Below are 23,661 nucleotides of genomic sequence, written 5' to 3'. Positions count from 1 at the left end.
TATCTGCACAGCATGTAATGGAAGGTTGTGCTTCACATAGGAAACAAACTGCTCTGTCCAGTACAATCTTGAGGCCGGTATGGCACCTATTGTGTCAACAGTGTAAATATACAAATTACACTTTTCACAGGCCATTCATTTTACGAATATTTTTGTATGATGGTTCTTTCAATCAGTGCTTCTATTACATGAGCAGGTGGATGTGAAAGCAAAGCTTTGTTTGCAAACCTTCCGACTTCCATAATTGTGTGGCAAGGCACTGGCATATTGTCGAATAGCTCACACTTCCTCGGTCCTGCACCAAAGAAGCCCAATGCTCTATTTGAACTTGGATCGCACAACAATTCAACGGCACACGAAGAAGAGTAACACATACAGCAGAGCATTCTGCTGTCTGTATTTCTCTTTGTGTCCCGTCGAACTGTTGTGCAATTCAATTTCAAGCTTCTATACCAATACACCCAGTCTTCAACCTCACCAATGCTCTAGTTATTAGGCCACAATGGCGCACATCTTTGAAATACCCCAACACAAATTAGCTCTCCAAAAAATCACAAGTGTTAAATTTTGTAGCACGTGCCATATTTTTTACCACTAAACTCACACGAATCAAAGGGGGCAAGCATTAACCAGCCTTGCTGCTGCCGTTACCATTACCATCATGACACCAACGGAAAGACAGTGCCACGTTTCAGTAAAGGGAGTGCCGGAGGGAAAGGTGTGACAGAGAGGGCTTACAATAAAAATAACGGTTACAATACATGTTCAATGCCAATATATGCTGCATGTCGCTCATCCTACTTTGGCATTGTGGCAAGTGTTTACTCATTTGAGCATATCACATTTTGTGTAATCATTGCTCTAAAGCTGTACAAACGGTCTATATGCTCTGCAATATTGATTTTTATCATGGTGGGTTAAAGACCCACTTTTCATTGGCATCTGCACCACATTTCTCCCGATATGTAATTTTGCCTTGGTGGTTCATGACATCTTCACGTACAGAGAGTTCTGCAGAGCATTGGAAGTGCATTGTTCTGCTGCTTAAGAATTAGAGCCCCATTATGAGACGAAAATATATGATTTATCAATCCAGAATAACGCCGCCCACCCCCCCCCCCCCCCTCCAAAAAAAAGAAGATGCATTGACCCTCTGGCACATGCATCGACAGTGAACAGAGCAAACACTCTGAAGTATTTTCTTCATGCAAGCCAACACACCAAGATTCTTAATGCATTTTCATTTCGCCACAAATGCAGAGGCACAACCGGCTTGGCGCAACATCCACATCTCGCGCTGCAACAAAATGTGCAATGCCTCGCTGTTTCATAGTGCGGCCGATAGATTACGCATGACCAAAGTTCAGCATTGTGCATACTAAGTTACTTCACCAATGAAGAACCCCAAGTTCCTTATGAAATTAGCATTCATAGGTTACTTCACACAATTTGTGATATCCATTTATCTATTTATACTTAATTAACCTCTTTCCCAAGAAAGTGAGCCATTTGGAAGGCACCCTGACAGACAAGTAGAACAACCGGACAAAAGTCATCAACCAGCGAAAAAGTCAGTATCATAAGCAGCCGCATGTGAGACGTCGCTAACACAAAATTTCAGTCGGCTACACAGAAGTGACAAATTTGGCAGTATGGCGCGTCTAAATATTGCTTCAATGTTAATCACAGTAACGCTGACATTGAAGGCGAATTCATTTCTACGTACGTTCCGTCGACACACCCGACTACGTTCGTAATGTTCCCACGAAGTAGGAAGCATTCTTTTATATATGCCCGCTCAGCCGCAGTGTTCGGGAAAGATAGTCACCGCTTACGCACTGCCGCATCGATAAGCGCGTCAGACACATCTCTGACACAGTGGCTAACAGTAGTTTGATGGCGTCCAATGTAACGCTCGGCGCCGACGCTTCCCTGAAAAGTCCCAGTGCCGTAGAAACAGAGGGCACAGAGGACTTGCTCTACGACGGTGAGCGAATGAAGCCCGCCACGCTGTCTCCGCAGACGAGAGCCTTCACTTCGCCTAGCACGTCACACAGCAAGCGCACTGATGTCTTCGACAGGCGAAAATGACGCTGAAACTTTCCGTCGGTCATGTAGGTGAACGGGTCCGGACGGTCATACTGACGCTTGCTGCCGCTGGATGCATTGACACAGGCTGCTGCTGCCGCCGCCATGTTCCCGAGTTGAACTCGGAGGGGGTTTCGCGATGTACGAGTTTAGCACGAGTTCGCCTGTCAATCAAAACCAGAGGTCACGCCCCACGCGAGGCATGTAACTCTTGTGCGCGCGCCCACTACAGTTGGGCCACGCCCAACTTATCTTCCGGCAACAGCGACGCGGTGTCGAGCTGAGAGGCATCAACAATCTTGACCGCCGACATAAAGCACGCACAACGCACTGTCATCGGTGATGTACTGAGCACCACTATCAAAAACAAAGCGTTGACTGTCGCTGGCTTATGCATACATCTTCTCGGGCTTAGATGGCCCCACAACACGGTTTCATTGCCTGCATTGTGGCGCGTAGCGCACAGTAAATTGTCGGCACGTCACTGTAGCTGCTCGCAAGGCGTCGATGCGCCGAGGGGGACGACGATGCTGAGGAGTGCGTATCGCAGCAGTCGTATGAGATGGCTGCTCTGTCATCGGTGATGAAACGGAGCCACAGCATCGTAAACACGATCAGCGTCCGAGAATCGCTCGTCTTCTAGACCCAGTGCAATGGCATTTCTTCATCACAAGCACTGTGCACTCAACAGTTCCAACACCTCTCGCCGTTCGAAGTCTGATTTCATAACTGCACACAAGAGCCCTCACCTGCCAAATGCGATTGCTGCGGTGTCGTTACGACATCTATCTACGATCGCTGCTGGCTCCAGCAGAGGTAATCCGCAAGCACCTTCGACTGCACAACACACTCATATACTGCGTACATGCGCTCAGAGGCACCTTCACTGGGCAAGCGACGACAAGCGATGAATTGTGTCACTGGGAAGCACGCACTTTTCGCAATGTATCGCAGAGGCTTCGCGCACAAAGATAAACTGATACATTTTCACTGAACTGCGTCACTACGGACTCTAAAATAAAATACCGCCATTTTGCAACGACAGCCGTTGTGTCGTTTTTAGTTTCTAAAGCGGGGGCCTTAATAGCCTAGTGAAGCGCCTGCGATGAACAGCCGTACCGCGGCGCTGCGTTTCTATTCCCCTAATAGAGAAAGAGTGGCTATGACCCTCCATGGTTCATGACAACTGACTTTATGGAGAATGGTACTGCAGCGCCCCTAGGCAACTTATCACTGTATGAACGCCCTCGTGTGTGTGACCCTCTTCAATGTATCTGCTTCTAAGCTTTCGCCTCACTGTCGCCACTCGCGGCAAGAAGTGCAGAAGTTAATAATTTGCTCGATCTTCTTTTGTCATCACAAATTTCTAGCACTGAAAACAAAAAAACAGATACTTAAAGCAATAAAAATGTTCGTTATTTTATTTGTTGTACTTTAACGTATTCGTTTGAGTGAAAGTGTAGGTGCAAGAATGCGCTGCATGTACCCTGTTCGCATTCGAAGGAGGAAAGAATGATAGTGCACGAAAGAGGAGGCACGCCCTAGACGCGCCCGGGAAAGGCGTGGGAAGCGGTTCACGGCAAGTGTGCAGACAGACAGCGGGACAGTCACGGTATTGCTAAGTTGCGATAATCCGCTGATAACAATACGCGGCGCTGGCGCGTTTCGTTGTGCAGCCTTCTGCGCTTGAAACGTGGAAGCAGCGTGCCGCGCAGGGTGCGCTCACGTTGTCATACGCGGCTTTTTGTCTACATATTTTTTTGCCTGTAGCTTTTGCGCGTTCTGCGCTATCTCCGTTCACTGACTGCCGTCGGGCAAACTCGGGTAAAACTCGGGTGAACGAGAAACTCGGCGCATCCTGCATAGCACCCCAGGCCTTCAGACGAAGTAGCACCATTGTGGTATAGAAGTTACATACACAGTGATAAAGCGCCTCTGAAACGCTGGCCAACGTTCCGATAGGGGAATTTACCTTTACCAAGGTGGTCCTACCTTTCACAAAGCTAGCTCTACCAATACAAACGTTGGCCAGCCTTTCCGAGGCACACTGTTCGTGTAACCATTATACGACAGTAGCAATTTGTTAGTAATCGATGCGAGCGTTTTTATAAAGGAGCACAGCCAGCAATTGCCTTAGTACGTCGTGACTAGGAGGGCCACATCGTTCCTGTTTGTCTCGGAGGTTCTAAGAAGCTGGCGTGCCTGACGCTTCCTCTTATGGTGCAGTGTAATTCTATCCGCTGAGCAGATTCTATGCGGTGTTTACTTATGACGGTTACATGCATGGTTGTCGTGAAGTTCAGCTCCGACAAGTAGCGCCTTTCGTCTCACAGATTGGAAGGTAAATCTGTTTCAGCTTTTTTGGCAACAGTAACGATCGATGAAAGTGCATTCGGGAGAAAAAAAAACATGATGCAAGCGAAACGCACACGTTGAAATCTCTATGAATTGAAGCTTTCGTGAAGCGCTTACCTAAATGATGTAGAACACTAAATGCGACGCGCGCCATCGGCTCTATTATCATGTATGGAACCTGTAATCTCATGCATTGTTGACGCGTATGCACCTCATTTGCCACGACTTTAAGGCGCTGCCATCTTTATGCGTATGCGCTGCACCATTCGCAACTTGAGCCGAAATGCAAAGAGCTGTTCATTCGAACGCGCACTGTGAAACATCGGCAGAACGATGTGGTGAAGACGAGGGGGATGTTTCTGCAGGTAAGAGCGTTGAGAACAGATGTATGGTGAGAGCAGTGTGATGCGAAAGACTTACTTTTCAAGTTTCGTTCCTGCGCCCCCAGCCTATTGGAATCTGGCGCGCGCGCACAAGCTCTCACACGCACGTGCTACACGATAAGAAGCAAGCGCTTATTGGACATGGCAGTGGCAGCCGTGGTCAGGGAAGTCCGATAGGGTTCGGTAAAGCAGCTTCGCTTTAATACGTTTATGGAAGCGTTTGCGCCCGTTCCTTTGGGAGCACCAATGCGGCAGCTCAAGGCGAAATCTCCCGCGAGCGAAGCCGAGAGGAAGGGGGTGAAAAGTGTTAATTCGTTCAATGCCTGGGTTCGCGCGTTCGCGTGCCTCAGTCGATGTTGCAATCGTTTCAAGGTGTGAGCAGCCACGAGCGAAATAGAACGCATACGCTGGCGCATGCTGCCTGAAGCCACGACAGTCCAGATCAGTGACATGGCGAAATACCTGTGCGTTACCACAGCGACGGCACCGCGATGGATCATCATTGGTGGCTGTGATTCGACCATGACCGCTTTCAAGAACACTGTCGATATAACACCCATACAGTTTGTTACCGAGGTGACGTGAAGGAAATGGGAAGTATGCAACACAGTTCAATTCCTGTAAAGGAAATAAACGGCGCAGATGTTGCCATGCGATTGACGTGAAGACAGTCGGATGCGCACCGTCATGTCGGGCCATGCCGTTTTGTTCCTTTTCGGCCGTATGTGAGGCACCTAGCCGTAAACCGCTCCTGCCATAAACTCCTTTTGCGTGACTGCGCACCCACGCGTTGTAATAGCGCAGCTCTCAAATGTGCCGCCGTAAACCTATGCCTATTTGAACACAGGTCGCTGCTGCGGCGAAAATCACAGGGCTGCGACGGTGGCCTTGGCTCGGAGATTGCTGTTTTAGTGGCATTTAAGGTCTGTACCACACACATTTAACGAGTTCACGAACTGCATAAAACTGCCGTGGCTTCGCCTACTTGATGAGCGTCTGCGTCATGGACACCACAGATGCGCTGTCAATTTAGCTGCAAAGCTACAAAGAAGTCACGCTCCGCTCAACAGCAGAGCAGCCGGTGGGGTAAGCGTTGCATAATAGACGAGAAACATTTCATGCATTGGAGCTTTCCTTTCAGGCTGCACAAGTTTAATGGCTGGGCATTCTGCCGTAAATTGAGGACTTGCGAATTTTATTAATTCGTGTTTACGTGTGTGCATTAACAAAGAAAAGCAACCCTCCTGTAGTGCATCGGAGTATGTACGAAACCTTACCTGAAATTACATAGGATACCTTGCAAGGTATCCTATGTGATTTCAGGTAAAGTTTTGGTAAAGTAGTGCTAAAGTTTCTGGTTAAGGTAAACTCAGCCGAAATAAGTTCGTGTTTGTCTTATTTCGAATATGCTTCAAGCTTTTGCAATCATATGTCGTATTCCCTGGGAAAAGTAGCATATTCGCTTTCGGGACAAAATATTGAAAAATCAACATCCCAAACTTCAGTGAATCGTATTTAGGGTGGCTACCATCAGCCTGCGTGCACGAATTAAGTGCGACGGGCACTACAAGAGCACCAGATTACATTCTTGCGCTTAACAACTGGTACAGATGTATTTTGTGCTTGTCTGAACACAAAGCACAAAAGTTACACTGCATGCGTAAGTTGCGAAAGCGTTCCTCTATTACGCTGCACCACGAAAATGCACAATTCGGGACGCCCTTTTATCCGTGTGCAATATTTCGCAGGCCCGAGTCTGAGGGGACTGTAATTACATAAAATTTGCTCGTACTAACTTTTAATGAAAGAACATCGTGGTCAAGCTCCACCACGGAGTACCTAATAAAGCCCCTTACCTCGTCGCCACCATAGTGCCGATACTTTGGCAGAAAAAGTGTAGTCGACTTCCACGATGTCGTCTCTACCAGCAAGGCAGTAGCGCCGAAACTGAGGACGGCTGATCAGTCGGGACACGTTGAATTTCGACGCTGTGACGTCATCGTACACATAGTCGCGGACATGGCCCGAAACCCCTTGTAGATTGACGGGATTTCGATCTTGCTTCCGGAAAATCTCGAGAAGTTTGGCCACGGTAGTGTCACTGACGACGGCTCGAGCTGTTAAAGAAAGTGGCATCAGCCACGCATATCATCAATATAGGGTTTCCGGGAGCGTAGCAAGGAACTTAGTAAGTGGTTATAAAAACGTGCACGTAACAATTGCAAAGTGGCGAAGAATGTCGAAAGCTGCCTCCCTAAGTGAAGTAACTCAGTACTGTGTGTTCGGAAGAGCAAGGCAATCTTACTGCTCACTATCATTTTCATTAAGTTCTTTTTACTTCTGCGTTTCAATGAAGAATGTAAATTCCTTTCACCTATGTTTTGCAGGCATTATTGTCGGTCACCTGGTATGTTAGTGTCTAACGAAAATAAGCAGCCTCTTATTTGATCTTATCTTTCTTGCTCATAGCACAGTGAGGGCCCGGAATTTGGCAGAGGCGATGACGTGAGGCATATAGGAAAACGATATACTAAGGTTCATTTAGCTGATGCCTGTCCCTAAGGTAATTCACCACGTGATGCCTGCGGTTGAAAGAACATTCCACGTTGACCGCCTCGGTTAGGAATACCGCTGCCTAACACTGCCAGGACTAATCTTGTACAAAGACACAAAATACCCAAGAAAGTGGGCGGTTGGGCTGTCGCTGCAGTAGCTTGATCGGTTAAGCATCGCATGCGTAATGCGGCTTGGGTTGGGCTTCCACCTGCGGCAAGTTGTCTTTTCATCGAATTTCCTTTCCTTTTAACTGATAATTTCAACATTGCAATTGAAAAACAGTTATTTCCCTTATCTTTTTCTTCGACACCATTGTCTATTGGCTTCATGTGGTTGTGTCTACAAAAAAAGAAAAAAAGGAAAGCGCTCCACGGTTCCCCTTCTTGACGGTCAATGCATAGGGAGGGTGTCGACTATGGCAGCCTTCAGCGGTCAGAGCCGACATACGACATACGACATACGCGAGTCTATTGGACAGCTTCTTGCTTCATTTTGGCCGGCTGTCTGCGATATTTCAACTAAACGTAGCAATTAGCTTGCCGTACGCTTTTTGTCTTCATTGGTTCCTAATCAGTAACCAGCAATCGAGCCCCTCAAATCCACTTACCCTTCTCACTCATAAAAAAGACATGACAGCTCGATGAGAAGCATTCATTTATGAAATTTTCACACCTGGTTGAAGTGGTTCATCGAGATTGGCCAGAACGCGGACACAGGAAATACGTAGCAAACAATTAGCACTGGGTAGCAATGAATGCTTAACTCTTTATTTACCAGTGGAAGCATTTATTGCCAACGGCTTACGTGCATGACTGTATTATAGATTATATATAGCTTGTATACGAGGGCGCGACACCGGGAAGTTGAAAGTCCATATTGGTGTTACGAAATGTCCGTAATACGAAATTTCCATATTGCACACACTAGTCCGAAGGATACTCCAGGAATAAAAATGTCTACGGGCAAAGAAAGGCGTTGCCAACACAAACAATTGTGTGCAGTGCCCTTGTCATACGAATAGTGCGACATGGGTAACGACACAAGATCGTTCCTCATTGTCCCAGGGCGTGTTGACCAACGTCGGAGAATCTCTTTCTCCCGGAGTACCGCAAGTTCGCTGTTCGACGTTTTCAATGACAAGCGGGTGCAGCCGCAACAGCTGGGGGTACATGGGTCCTTGTGTCCGGCCTCTCAAAACTTGCGAACCATGCGTTTTCCAGGTTACCAATGCTGTAACACACGACGGAAAGTTAATAAACTGATTCTGTATCCTGGTACGTGCGTTGAGACGCACTGAGGACATACGACTCAGAAGACACAAGACAGGTGATGCAACTGCACAACTCAATACAGCGTGGTTCAATGTTTCTTACATTGCGCACTGCGGCCAAGACGAAGCAACCCCCCCCCCCCCCCCCCGGCCGCGAGGTGGTCATACATACGCAGAAGCTGCCAACAGCGTAGCCACGCGAAGTTTCTTACGCCTGGCGTTAAGCTTTGAGAGGCCAACACCCACCGCTTGTAATCTTTTTCACATTGTCAAGGCACTAGAGTGTGCCTCGTGTCAACCGCAGGGAAGAAACTTACAAGGCATCGTTCAGCTGCAATGACGTCATCGTAAAACCATGAAGCCTGATCGGCAGACGGGGTTGATTGATTATCAACTTGGGAAAGCTTAAAGGAAACGTTTCCCAGGAAAGTATATCAGTAGGCTTCTTCCCTGATAGGCCCTGTTGGTGATTAACTTTAGCATACCGCGCACAGCAATTACACGGCGCATGATTCAGAGGTCAAAAAGGCAGAAACCAACCTTATTTTGAAGGTAGCAGCAAGGGCGTACGGGATACGAGCGCTGTTTTTCCGTACCGTAGAATGACGCGCATGCAGTTGTAAACTGACGCAGGAACATCTGGGTGTACGGACCAAGCGCACTATTTGAAACAACACAGGACATATACTAGATCTGGCATAGACCCAAGCTCTGGAAAAGATAACGGAAATCTTGTGACTACCTCTAATCGCCGTTCCGCGAACCAACGAAGGCCTGTTCCTGTATACCCCGATTAACCACCTAATGTTAGAAAGCTGACGCCCAGAACTTTCACTCCCTCTATCCATTGAATGCCTCCTGGGAGATTCGTGCCATAATCCCCGGAGGGCATCGTTTTACCCTCGTCGGCAATCAGTCGAACACCTGAAAAGGCTCCACATTTATTCAATAACCTCAGAAAGGCTAGGTCACCATCGTCACCCCTAAGAATAAGGGAGACGTTACCTGCGTGCGTTGATACTTTGATCTCAAGTAGGCCCGGAAGCGAGAAACCACACATGGCTCGATGATCCATAATGAGTTACAAGAGGGGATTAAGATACAGTATGAAAAGACTCGTGATAGAGCGCATCGTTTTCGAGTTCCACGGGTAGCGGAGAAAGAGTGGCTAAGAAGGCCTCTCACTAGAAGCCGTACAGACACATCGTCATACGGCGCTCTATCATGGACACAAAACTTGCAGCAAAACCGGAGCAATGGAGTACCCTAAAACCGTAACGGCCGACACTGCAAGTTTGGGCTAAACTTACAATCTTTTGCAACGCCATGTTTATAGATTTTGCAAGAACACTGGCAACTAATTGTAGTCTGCATTCAGAAGTGTTATCGAGCGCCGCAAATGCCGGTCTGGTGCAGCCCTGTCAGGCTTCAACAGGAGTACGGCGCGGCATTCCCCGATGGAGTCAGGCTGGAGCCCATTTACCAGGATAGCATTTACAATGGAAAGCAGCGGAACTTTGATTGCGGCAAAGAAAGTGTGATACCCGCCGTGGTTGCTCAGTGGATATCGTGTTAGGCTGCTGAGCACGAGGTCGCGGGATCGAATCCCGGCCACGGCGGCAGCATTTCGATGTTGGCGAAATGCGAAAACACCCGTGTGCTTAGATATAGGGGCACGTTAAAGAACCCCAGGTGGTCGAAATTTCCGGAGTCCTCCACTACGGCATGCCTCATAATCAGAAAGTGGTTTTGGCACGTAAAACCCCATAATTTATAGAAATTGTGATAAAACGTTGTTGGCATAGCGTCTGAAACAGGAGCTGAAGCAGCCGTCATGGCTCACGCTGTTGCATAAATGTTTTCAACCGAGACTCCAGCACATAGCAATTGGTGAAAGTCTTCAGACACAACTGAAATACTTGCACAGAAGGATTGTACTCGTGCATCAAACTCCACGTCTCCACCACAAAACCCATCAAATAAAAGCAAGCGAGAAAAATTTTTCTCAAATACTAAGAGAACGTCACCTGCCCTCGCAATCTGGGCACAACTGGGAGGCGTCACGAAAACACTGTCTCTGAACTGGTTTCCTCCAAGCGGCCAGCACACACATCTGTAAGTACGGGAAGGATCGGCAGCCGGATCGACCTCGTACCAGAGCAATACTCGCCACACGAGACGAGTGCCATGTGAACAGGTGGCATCGCGCCCTCATTTGATTCACATAGTCTCGGCTAGCGAACGTGAGTGTCTCGCCACGTTTAACAATGCGAATTCATTGAAGCGCATTGTTCAGTTATTCCGTAAGGCGAAACTACCGCACACGTCCCTCATGGCGAAAGCGTTTGTGCCATCGGGTTTTGAGTACATCCTAAGTCACGGATGAGGTAGCAGAATCATCGTGTGACACACGGAGGGCTGACACTCACACTCACGATCACGCAGCCGTGATACATCCATGTGCCATAGGTGACACCGCATTATTCTTACTCTCAATATACCGCCGAAGAAAGACAGGATAATGGTCAGATAGGCGAATTGTGCCAGGCGGTAATCGCAGTACTGAGCAGCTTTGTAGGTTGACTGATGATTCAGACGGAATGTAGAAGCGAACATGTTTACTAGCTGATTCCCAAGCTGACATGTTGCAGCAAACGCATTAGGATGTAAGTGAACCCATGCGTCAGTGTGTTGGAACTGTTCAGTCTTTTAGAGCAGTCTTTAGTTCAGTCTTTAAAGCACCTACAGATGGCTTTAACAGGTTACTGTAAGGACCAAGGAAGCTGGTAAAATCACCAACCAGGAAAATGGGAAAGCTTTTTGTTAAGTATATGGCGAGCTGTAAGATCGCAAAGAGAAGTTTATAGGCTTAAGAGAAGACATGAAACAAACAGAGATCAGCAGTTCACGACGGTGAAATGGCAAGATACATCAAAAAATTTCCATAACTAATAGCAGAAAACAACCTATAATACAAAATGTCCATATTGCACAAAGCTATTTGAAGGACAGCCCCGGAATAACATCTGAACGGGCACAAGCAGCATTTTCGAGGACGGCCAAGAAAGAAAGCCATGGCATGCGCAAAAAATACGCAATGCTAATATACACGCAACAGCATACGAAGGTATCCACGAAGTGGCACGTATAAAATGTCAGGCTTAAATGGTATTTCAAGCTATATTCTCCATAACAAAAATATTTCTTAATTACAACCTGAACATATAACGTTGAATCACTGGAATTTCTAAAGCATGCCGATCTTTAAAGGGAATTGTGAAATATATAAAGACCATTCTTTCACCCTTTATTTGCTTTGATTTAACCACTCAGTAATTTCCGCGCAAGAGAATATTTTCATCCACCCGACTATAGCAAGAAGCTACAAAGGAAACCTGTGCGAGTTTCTCAGAGAGCTACTTTCTTTCTGAGAAATTCGCATGGGTTTCCTTTGTAGCTTCGTGCTACATTCTGGTGGATGACAATTTTTCGTGTCGTGAAATTGCCTTGCGGGATATCGCAGACATGATTTCGAATGTCGACTATCTCCCACTTGGTTCTTGGCCACTCCGCGAATACATACGATTCCTACATAAAACACTAATATATAATGTCGGCTCCCAGATTTATTTAAAGCATGTTGGCCTGTTTATTACCATGGAATAAGGACAATTGTATACATTGCCATTAGCTCTCAAGCATTTATTTACCATCTTTAACAATGTCTCGCTTCACATAGATTCCAACATGTGAGTTAGATTTGTATATTATTTTTGTAGTCACGACCACATGAAACCAACTAGCAATAGTACAAAGAAAAGTGTATGGGAATTTCGCTTACTTAATTTGAAGCATAGAAATGATCAAACAAAGAGAAATGAAAGTGGACGAAAAAAAGCACCGACAATTACAATACTCCCCAATGCGAAATTTGAACGCAGCTCTATACGTGTTTTCATTTCGTGTTACATTGGCTGGAGCGGAAAATCTGTCTCGTGCTGCACGTTGCATGCGGAGCGAAGCATGGCGCGACCACATCGCTAATGTGGAGATTGCCATGGGTGACGCGTGGTCGAGATACACAGCAGCCACCGCAGACAGACCTCCGCTCATGCAGCGCTTGCTTTCCACACAGACGAGACGCACTACCCTGGCATGGTCTCGTGGCCATACAGGAGTGCAGATATTTGGGCTAGTTGATTCGTTGCAGTAATTGAGGTCATAGCACTGGATTCCCACAGACAAGATGGACGACAGGACGTGCGCTACTGCAATTACTGCATCGTAGCCATCGCCACCGCAAAGCCCGCATTAGGCGGCACTACGCTTTTCTCACGCCTTCACAATACCCTTCCCTTCCGCTTTCTGCCTCAAGGTTTCACTGCACCCTCGTCCTCCGCTGTCCTCCTTGCACTATCTTCGCCATCGCCATCTTTTATCTCCCGCTGTGCTCTGCGTTCACTTTCATCCTTCACTAAGCTCGTTCGCTTCACTGAGCTCCTTCGAGGAACAACGCCGACGCTCACCGCAGGAACGGATGCCTAAAGCTGTGCTCTAAATATTCAGACACAAACTCCTGTGGGAGGAGTATAACTATGCGTAAGCATTATGCCACTTGCGCATCTCCACGCAGTCCCGTGTCACTATCAATGTTGTGAAACCTGATAAGACTAGTATATTGCAACGCGAAGGGCGAGTCAGTAAGGCGAGCAACTATTTACAGGGTGCATTTACAAAAGCGGTTGCAGCGCTGACCGGTTAGATTCACCACGCGAGCCCCGTTCGTTCTTCCTTCTCTTTTCTCGAGTGATGGCGCCCACGCGCCTCGTTCAAACAGTCAAATGCCACACGCGTGTAGCATAATCCCCCGGCGGCCGAAGCGACATCCCGGAGCGTCTAAATGGCATCACTGGGAGGGTGATACTGCTTCAGTCTTGTGATGTACACGATATCACTGGACTGGGAAGCAGATGGGGTGTCAGGGGCGATCTCGTAGGTGACGGTAGTCACGGCACGAATCACTCGGTATTGGCCTGTGTAACGAGACAGCAGTTTTTCTGATGTCTGTTATCACGTTATGAACCATTATCAGTCGTTATTAATTTTATTGGACTTGATCCAAGCCTTACCAGCCCTTATCCGTCAGTATCAACCGTATCGCAATAGATCCGATCCTTAGCAAGCTTTATCGGTCCTGATGAACACTATAGGACTTAATGCGATCCTTATCAACCCTTGTCGGTGCTTATTAACCTTATCAGAATTGCTCCGACCATTATGAGCCTTATGACTCTTTAGCACCTTATTCATCCACCTAGAACCATTATCAACCGTGATGAGACCCATATAACACCTTATTACTCATTATAATTCCAATCCACTGACTGACTGCTTATCAGTCAGTTGAGCGACGTAAAGCGCATGAGCCCTCAGAGATCGGTCGCACTTGGGTCAATGAAGGAACGTCGCAACTGAAGCTGCCTCCCGCGACCACCGAAACGCATCTGGGATGTGGCGTGTATTGCAATAAAGTTTTGGAAAGTCCGAATTTTCCTGATGTCTACAATGCTTCAAGTCGGTCCTACACGGGACTCTGGAGATCGCTTTAATTCCACCATTACCTTGTCTTTCAACAAAGCCTTCATTGAGACTGTTCACCTTTGACATTTGTTTTGGACCGCCGGTGCAACACATTCATATGGTTCAGATATATTCACCTTCGGCACGCTCGTGTGCTTAACCCGGTGGGTAAGACAGTCAGATTATATATGCGCGCGGTCGTAGTTTCGAAACTCACCAGCGCCAAAGTTTTACCTATCAAATTTGTTTTGTTCTATACATATTGGTTTATAGCGATTAGTCTTACGTGACACACAGACGTGCGGACGAATTTCCTTGTAGGAATGCCACAGAAATGCTTACGCATTTAAAACAACTTGCTGCCGGTGGGAGCCGAACTCACACACCCGGAATTAGTCGTGCGCTCTAACAATTGAGCTAGGCCGGCGACTGTTGCCACGTCTACATTTTTGGGCATTTCTTTATGTGTACAATATCTAACGGGGTGGGGGGCTTTACTCAGCGCCACTCATGACCATGGCGGCGGATGTTGAAGATACTTTTGACCGAAGTATTGACGCGCTAAGTGAAATTTAGGAGCAGGCAGCTGACAAATTTCAGTGGGAACAGTGCGAAATTTTATGCGCAATGCGTACGCGGGTTTACGAGATGCCATTGGTCAAAAGAATGTTTCGCATCCGCGACCATGACACTGAGCGGCACTGGCTGATTCCCCGGATTAGGTCTTGCATACATACATAAATACCCAAGAATGTAGACGCGGGAGAGTTACCGTCGTAACTGAATTGGCAAAGCAACACAAGATTATTTCGGCTGATGCAGGTTTGGCTCCCACAGGCGGCAAGTTATTTTTACAGCGAAGCTGTCTATGGCATGGATCCCGGGACTTGTTCGTCACGTAACGTCGACAAAAAACTGTATCATCTATGGCTCATACCCCCAAATGCACTAGCTCATACCCCCGAAAGGCAGAAGCTACAAGCACTCCGCAATGTCAAGAGAACAGCGCATATAATATTTGGAAACACGCTTACAACATGCAGAACAGCATACGTTTCAATAAAGAACAAGCTCAAAACAAGCATCCAAAACACATAATTGATGATAAGCCGCTGCTACACCTGCATGCAACGCGAAGCACGTAGTGCGTCCCGCATAAGTTCCCCGGTAAAGATTATTGTTCGGCAAGCTGCCATGCCACGGCAGCTTGAATGTAGCATACGAAGCAGGGAGTGACGTAACTACACTTTCGTACGTAAAAAAAGAACCCACCGAACAAGTTATTTCTGTTGTGACAGTGCTGTCGGACGACCACGTACACTGAGGACTCCTGAAGAGCAGCATGCATACGAGCGTGGCGAATTTCTCTTCTCTGTGGTCCACATTTTGTAGGCGCACGAAGTAGCAGCGCAAGCCAAGTGCCAGGCCCTCGAAACGTCTTAGGCTAATAATTAGGTAAAGCGCATGTGAACGTCGCCACGTGAATAATTTCAACGTTCATCACAATGGTCGCCGAGGCTGGGGCTGCGCAAGGCAGCGGCCCACCGCGGCGGAACGGTTCAGGAGTTAGCACGGTGTGGGTTTTTGTTACAGTCCCAGAGCATGTAAGTTAAAATGGCTATATCAGTATGGCGGGCCTTGCATAGCAACTCTGGGCCATCTAGCAGGCCTGCGCAGCGGCGGCGAGGCAACACCTTGATATACCCACGTGGGAGACCTGAGGCCCCGTAGGCGAAAGCTTTGCAGGACTATGAATAAAGTTGTTACCAACCATCACAATGGGTAATCGTTCAAGTGATAGTGTGCAGCTTCGCTGTCCAACCACGTTCACAACGTGGATTGGAGACCATTTTTTCGTCCACTGTCATTTCCTGTTACCTTATCGTTCATACAGTTGAATTAAAACAACAAAATGTTTTTCCATGCATTCCTTAGTTTCATTAACTGTCGGCTTCATATAGCTGTATCTAACTTGGGTAGTTGCGGCTCAAAAACTTTAGTAAAAATAATGTACGTTCCGTAATTGCCATATCTGCAAATTTCACGTGTAAAATGAAAATCTATTGATGATCCCATTCGATCAGAATAATCATTATAAATAGAAACTATGGGGCCTGTAAATTTTTAGATAGGGTTAGAGCAAAATAAAAAGAACCTTAAAAAGCGAAGAATGATAATAGGCTTGGAAGAAAAGGTTGTTCTTGTGGAATCCACTTAATGTTTGCTTGAGCTTGAAAATGAGAACGAGAAGGCCAGTACAAATTACCAGTATGCTTTAATGTTCCAAACTAGTAAGTTATACTTCATATGACATGTTTTGATGGTTTACCATTCTAAAACCACTCGGAAACTTAGGCTGGCACTCTAATAATGGAAATGGCGCATGACTTACAGGGGCACGCCGTCGACACCCAGGGAACCAAGAAGTTCACAACTATGGCAATCGTGATAAGTTCAGTCATTCCTAAGAGAAGGTGAACAAACAGACGCATTATCGGTACACATTCATCACCAAAAGATTGTTCGGTTCCACTGCATGAGAAATGAGCCTCCGAAGTCACTAAATGCCCATGTCCGGCGTCAACCAAGTTCATAAGGTGGCCGCGAATTCTTTGTGTCTTCCAACCTATCTTTAGTACATCTTTCCTTCTTGGGCTCAGTTTCTGTAGTTGAATAATAATTGCACTGTTTATCAGCTCTATTCACTACAGCGCCGAGTGACTATTAAAACCATGAAGGTTTGTAAAGCGCAACAATATTCGTCAACAAAGTAAACACGCAATTCGGTTTAGCAAATTAATTAACAGAGTAATGGGTCCTTTATTCTTGCGCGTTAACGCAGTTTGCTAGGTGCTCCGAGCATCAAGTTCTACGAATATTCGACCAAACACTACGTTACTATAATTCCAAGGAGCCTACCACGACAGCCATTACGAAGGTTTGGCGTGAACAACTGCAGAAGCTTGAGAAGCGCAAGCACACAAGATAATAACCCTTTCTCCTGAATACGTAATAAAATGTATTCAGGAACCCTATATCGTCTATGAACTATTAACAAGAAAAAAGCATAGGGCACATGTTTTTCTATCACTAAGTCAACGTTTATTCAAAACGATTTGCCAACTCAATGGCTTAAAACAGCAACGTTTAAAGAACCAGTCAGTTTTTCGATACTATATATAAAAGAAGAACAGTGGACTGTAGGGATAACTGTTAAAGTGGAATAATTGCACATATTCGGCTCTTGCTATAACAAATATTAACGTTGTCAGCATATAAGGCCGCTATAACGTAAAGCTATTCCAAACTTTTCTATTCCAATTCTGCTATCAGCCCACCGCGATTGGTCAAAAGCTTTTTTGGACCACCCCCACTTCACCTGTCTGTCACACGATGTCACGATAACTGCGATAGCTCTCCGTCTGATATAATGTGTACACACTGACTATGCATAATTTGACCAAACAAAACAAAAATAGTTATTTCTGATTCGACACCTTTTCGGCACTAGCCCTCGGCTATTGGTCAAAAGTTTTCGGCCCGCACCCACTTCACCTGCCTCTCACGCGACGTCACAAGACCTCAAAACCTTACCGCATCAAAGTGTAGCGTAAGCGTTAAATATGCATTAATATGCCGGACAAAACTGAATTTTCTTCTGAATAGCCGCAGGCAGCCCCGTTCCGAAAGGATGGCTGCCGCCGATCGCTCCGACACTGGCTACTCGCCCCCGCCGCAGAGCATGGGTTTATTTGCGCATAATAAAACTTTTTGCGTGGCCATGTAACGTTTTCGAGAACTTTCGGCACGTTTACGATCTCGTTCTGCGAAATCTTCTTTGCTGCGGATCCGTTTTAGCGTCATTCTTAAGCTTCCGTTGCATGCCGCCGCGATTGTCGACGAGCCACTGCAAGCTAAGTAAGAGAAAGCGGACCAATCGCAGACGCCGGCACCACCCTCTTCACCCGGTTATCAATATTCAGTGCAATGGCTCGGCCCCATGGAAGTCCTCTCCACTGGAGCATGCTCCTCGCCTCTTGCGAGCCAATTAGATAAGACAAGCCGCTCAATATAAGCAATCTTATTCGTTTTTTAACTAAACAAAAGTGACCTCCTATGAGCTAGGGAAGTATTTGATTGGTTTGTTCAGGCAACCCAGCGGGTGAACGCCCGATTCTTCCGTCGGCGGTTACGTAAATTTGACGTCAGGAGATTGGACTAAAAACATATTCGAATAGTTTTACGTTATACGGCCCCTGCATACTGACAATGTGGCTCCTATTCCATCTTCATGCGCAGCAGGAATTTGCGGATTTCATGCCTGGCCGCAACGGCCGTATTACGGCGAGGGCCGAGCGCGAGAAAACGAGCCGCGCACGGTGCTTTGGGTGCAGGTCAAATGATTCTAGTACGTCGAAATTATTTTCGAGTAACTCCTTATGGCATCTTTGTTGACATTACATTGTTTTGGAAAGGAGAACGATATTAACTTGTCTACTAGAATTACGACGAATCAGTGTCTTGTAGTTGTTGTTTCTACATTTCGATCACTACTGTACTTTTGAAGCCTATTGATGTCCTTGTTTGGTCATATACTGCTGCTGTATGTTTTGTTGTGAAGTGTGCATTTAGTCGGACGAATGTAGCTTTTTGTGTGTGTTGTGTTATTGAAGACTTGGCCTACGTTAGGTCTTTGTACGGAGTTGAGCATGCTCTGCCTCAGTTTAGAAAGTTCGTGTGCTGGCGACCTGAAATCATTAAATTAAATTTAAAAAAGAAATTGCTACAATAAAGATGAGGTTCTCTATTCCAAAATAAGTCATCAAGCTGCAATCGAAAGTTGGATTCGCTTGTACTGACGCTAGCTTCGAATGTACAATTGGTAAGGGTGCCATAACAATATGAAAAATGATGCGCATGATACAGTACAGAACAACAGGGGTGGAATATGCAGAATGACTAAAGAGCAATGCGCAATAGACCAGGACTGAAGAAGAACACGAACGACAGGACCAACGCCGGTCCTGTCGTTTTTGTTCTTCTTCTTCAGTCCTGGTCTATTGCGCCTTGCCCTTTACTCATTCAAGCATGAACCAACTAGCCCAAGCAAGAGTTTTACTTGAAGATGCAGAGCGCTTAAGTTTTTAATTTAAATAGGCACATAGCTGAAGCTTCTCAGAAGTCTATGAACGCTATTGGTGTAGTGTATCATGTGGACGGTGGCGGATTCCTAATAAAGCTGTGTTGATGACGAACTTTGGGACACAATTTTTCCTGCATAAAGAACAGTATGTTTAATACAGGGTGCTTCAGCGAACACTTTCAAAATGGTTTAAAAGTTGCCTGTGGGAGATAGCTCAATTCTAGTTTATGAGCCGGTCTAGTCGAAGTGGCGGACACTATTTTCACAAAAAATTGAACTGCAAAATCGACCGATTAACAAGAATGCAGTAATTGACTTCTTGGCTAAATATCTTATGACCCATATTACAATCTACAAGTTATAGGAGTGGACTTCGCGAGGCGGATCCACTTGTAACGAATTCTTAGGACGACACCAGTTTAGAGATATAAATTCTCGAACTTTGCGGAGAAATGCTCTGGCGTTCCGATTATTCGTGTGCTTCAGTGCATGAAACAACGTTTATCGACAAATTAACTGGAACACCAATCCATTTCTGCGCAAAGTTCGGGAATGTATATCTCGAAACTGGTGTCATCATGAAAATTCATTCCAAGTGGATCCACCTTGCGAACTCCGCTGCTAGAATTTATAAATTGCAATATGGGCCATAATGTACTTAGTTGAAAACATAATTAGGGAAGTTTTAATAATTTGGCAATTTTGCATCTCAATTTATTGCGCAAGTATTGTCCGCCGCTTCGAGTAGACCAGCTCATGAACTAGAATTGTGATATCTGCCACAGGCAACTTTTAAAGATTTTTGAAAGAGTTCGCTGAAACACCCTGTATATATATTCGTATCACTCGTTACCGGCTTATCGCGAACCATGCTAAACACAGTGCCAACATGTAGCACTGTCATTACTGCAGTGATACGTCCATCCGCCCATACAATTGGATAGGTCTGAATTCTCGCCGTGCAGAGCATATTTCTATGAAGCATACAAACCCTTGTTAAAATACTACGAAGTTCTTTTCTGTAATACGGCTATGCCAAAGTTTAGCGGTTAGCACTTCTTTATGTTACCGTCGTATTCCTTGGAAATACTGCAACGACATCTTGTGGCAGTGAACTGCTTAAACTTATTGGATTTATCAGCAAATATATTCACTTGGTATAGCCCGTCCTGTCAATGCAATCGTCACTATGCAGTGGACCTGGAATATTGTGTTTATCTTCGCAAGTGGCTAAAGAAAGCACATATTACGAAACACAAGGGGCATCAATATGTCCATGAATTGTGCCTCTGGTTTCGAAATACGCTTTTAGGTAACACTTACGTGCGCTAGGTCGCTTTTGCCAAGCACTGGTAGAGACTATGAACATGTGGTTATAGAACTCTCTGCAAGAAACCTTGCTGCCTTACTCCCACAACAGCAGTGGTTGCCTTGCGGATATCCTGCGGATATTGCGCCACTTTAGATGGTTATGCATCGGTGCCAACACTGTGGCCTGTTATGCGCGGGCTTCGCTGTCAGTAGTTCCGCTAGTACTTGGATATGTCGTTGAGGTCGTTCGAAGTTGTCATTTTCTCGATGATACTAAAAGTGAAGTACACCAAAATACGGTAGCCTATAGAGTCAATCAAAGTCTATCCGTAAGCTTGCGCATTTTTCGGTAAAAACTACGCTGGTGCGATTCTAAATTTCAATATACGTTCTAAACCACGCACTTAGTAAAGAAAGAAAGGCGCCTACAACGAATAGGAAATGTACTTGGTTAAAGTTTAAGGTGTCTTCGCAACACTTACGCTGGTGACGCGTCGAAGAAGGCTCAGCAGCAAGCGATAGCGAAGAAGGTGACGTTATTTAAACAAGCATCCTTTGGGCAAAACTGCTACGTTTGCAGTAGTGACGACCATAGTTGAAACGACGACGCCTATCTTAGCTACGACGGCAGTTGGCGCAGACAGTTCGTGCTCGATCTTAAAATTCCGCGTGAAGCGTCCGCCGCCAGAGATATATGGTCACGCATCTGTGCTTCTCGACACGCGATCTCATTTACGCTCTTCCAAAGAAAAAGAAGGAAAACAAGACTAGAGGATGTTGGCAGCCGCTGCGCGAGTGGGGTCTCGTTCTAGACAAGTACTGAAAAGAGTGCAACTGTGATGAGGCCTACAAGAATCCTGCACGCCAAGATATTCTTCGAAACTACTTCGCTCTAAGTAAAAAATCGTTGCAGTTAATGAAAAACAAGAATAAAACAAGCATTTTCTTCTGCTCACCTGTGAACCTTATTCGTCACGACATTAAAAATCAGGCCATGTGATCTGTGTGTTAAATTTTGTTGCATTATAGAGGAAATGTTCGCCTTCATGATTTTAGAGATCATATATTGCGAAAGATTGCGTCAGTGAGATGAAAGGACATGAAATACGGCTGATTACTGAAGGCGTACTAATTATTCGTAATAGGACAGCCATAATGGTTTACTGCAGTTGTTGTGGTTATGAAGGAGGAAAACTTGATGGTGAATTTTGAGAATCTTGTAACATATGCTAGAAGTAATCAACCATTGCACTTATGTGCAAATCAACGTGAATTTATAATTGCACATATTCATAAGCGCTGTTAGCATAGAGTCTAATGAACTTTAAGTCAAAGTGCGTCGTTGGCTTTATTCTAATAATGCAATGAACACTTTTACAGAAAGGTGTTTGTGATAACATGTTAATTATTCAGGCTAATTCATGGAAGAACTGCTGCAGTGTCTATGTTCAGACATTGCGTCACTGATTTGTCAACGTGGTATACAAGTGGGCACTCGGGTAGTCTTATTTGAGGTGAAAATAAACAATAAAGGGTGAGGACCTGCTGCAAGGACCTGTAAATGCGGTGGTCGTCAAACGAACAAGCCATTAAAAGCAAGCTTGTTGATGGTATGCATTGACCTAACGCTTTGCCATCATTGACACTGTTTTCTTTTTCTTCGAAGCCATCCGGTCATTTTTTCTGAATACCTATTACATAATTTCTGCGCGTCACATGACTTGCCGGTTCTATTTGGTCTGCTCTGATTTGGTCATATCCTCTCTTGCTCTTCTTTTCTGAGAACATACCGATTTTCAAATTCATTTATATCACCCGTTGAGCGGTCCTCAGCTTGTCCTCAGATTTACTATTTTAATCTTTAGCACAAAGGACTACTATTTAATAAATTGATTGTGCCGTAGTTTCCAATTATTGCGATGCTTCAACAATATTCGATTGTAATCCGTCGTGCCAAAGTCTGTACGTGAAAGATAAACTACACTTTGGAGGAAATTTACAAGCTGCTACTTATGTGTCTGGACGGTCTGGCACAGCAGCTTGACCAGCATCAGTAAGCAGAAAAAAGATCCAATAATGGTGCCCTCAAAACAACAGCTTCTCAGGTCTGCTTTGCCTAACAGATGCTGGGATGTTTCACCTTTATTTCGTTAAATTCTTGCCTAGATTTGTTTGGCCTAAATATAAGGACATTTGAAGGGAACGAGAAACAGCGTATAAATACGCAGGATATGGAGCAATCTTCTATACTCAGGGTGGCAAGGTTTCACCGCATGGGTTAATTCTTGTTCTTTCTTGGCAGCCCGTTCAATCGACATGGTGGCCGGCAGTTCCAACCCGCGATTGCGATACCTTTGTTGGTGCAGAATCTGTAACAGACAAGAACTGCAGTTTTAAAGAATGCATTAAAAGCTCGAATAAAGGTGCGCTCCGAGCCACGAATATACATTTTTCTGCTTTGAATGGTGCCAGAGCGCGCTGCTCTTCTCTCAACGACAAATACAACGATTTTGAAGAAAATTCGAATTTGTCTTTTGCTTGTCTTACTGCCTGCGAAACTAAGGTCACTCAGACTTGAAAAGTAATTCCTGTGGCATTACGTATGAAGCTCCGAGGTGTGAAGCAAATGGGTTGATATGCAATCACTTGTGAAAGTCCTCATTCCTGTTAATTTTTGCTTATTTCTGGCGAAGTTTATGCTCGTGGTAAATTGGTGTGCTTAGAATGAAGTTTACTTGTTCTTTATCTCTTCCAAGGATTGATAATATTGATAAATTAAAAGCATCTGTGATTGATACATAAATGAAAATGTCTCAGGTTTTCTCGAAGTAGCAGAGGTTCGGAGCAACAGGTTAGATAGCTTCCCATGTCAGTTCAGCGATCGCATCAGCTACATTCAGGTGGCATCCGTTTTTTTTTTTTTTTTTGGCTATGTTCTGCCTACAAACCATCGTGCGATGAAAGACCATTCGAAA

General features: G+C 45.5%; 1 long non-coding RNA gene across 1 annotated transcript in view; it reads right to left on the bottom strand.

The window, feature by feature from the left end:
• Window positions 1-21,363, bottom strand: part of LOC129385666 (uncharacterized) — a 29,473-nt gene extending 8,110 nt beyond the window's left edge. The window contains exons 1-3 of the long non-coding RNA XR_011895501.1: window positions 21,169-21,363; window positions 16,625-16,696; window positions 6,683-6,943 (exon numbers count right to left, since the gene is read on the bottom strand). This is a non-coding gene — a long non-coding RNA (uncharacterized lncRNA). The remainder of the gene's footprint in view (window positions 1-6,682; window positions 6,944-16,624; window positions 16,697-21,168) is intronic.
• Window positions 21,364-23,661: the final 2,298 nt, after the last annotated feature.

This window comes from Dermacentor andersoni, chromosome 7 (assembly GCF_023375885.2).
Source record: "Dermacentor andersoni chromosome 7, qqDerAnde1_hic_scaffold, whole genome shotgun sequence".
NCBI lineage: Eukaryota > Metazoa > Arthropoda > Arachnida > Ixodida > Ixodidae > Dermacentor > Dermacentor andersoni.
This window is presented reverse-complemented; position numbering and strand designations above follow the sequence as displayed.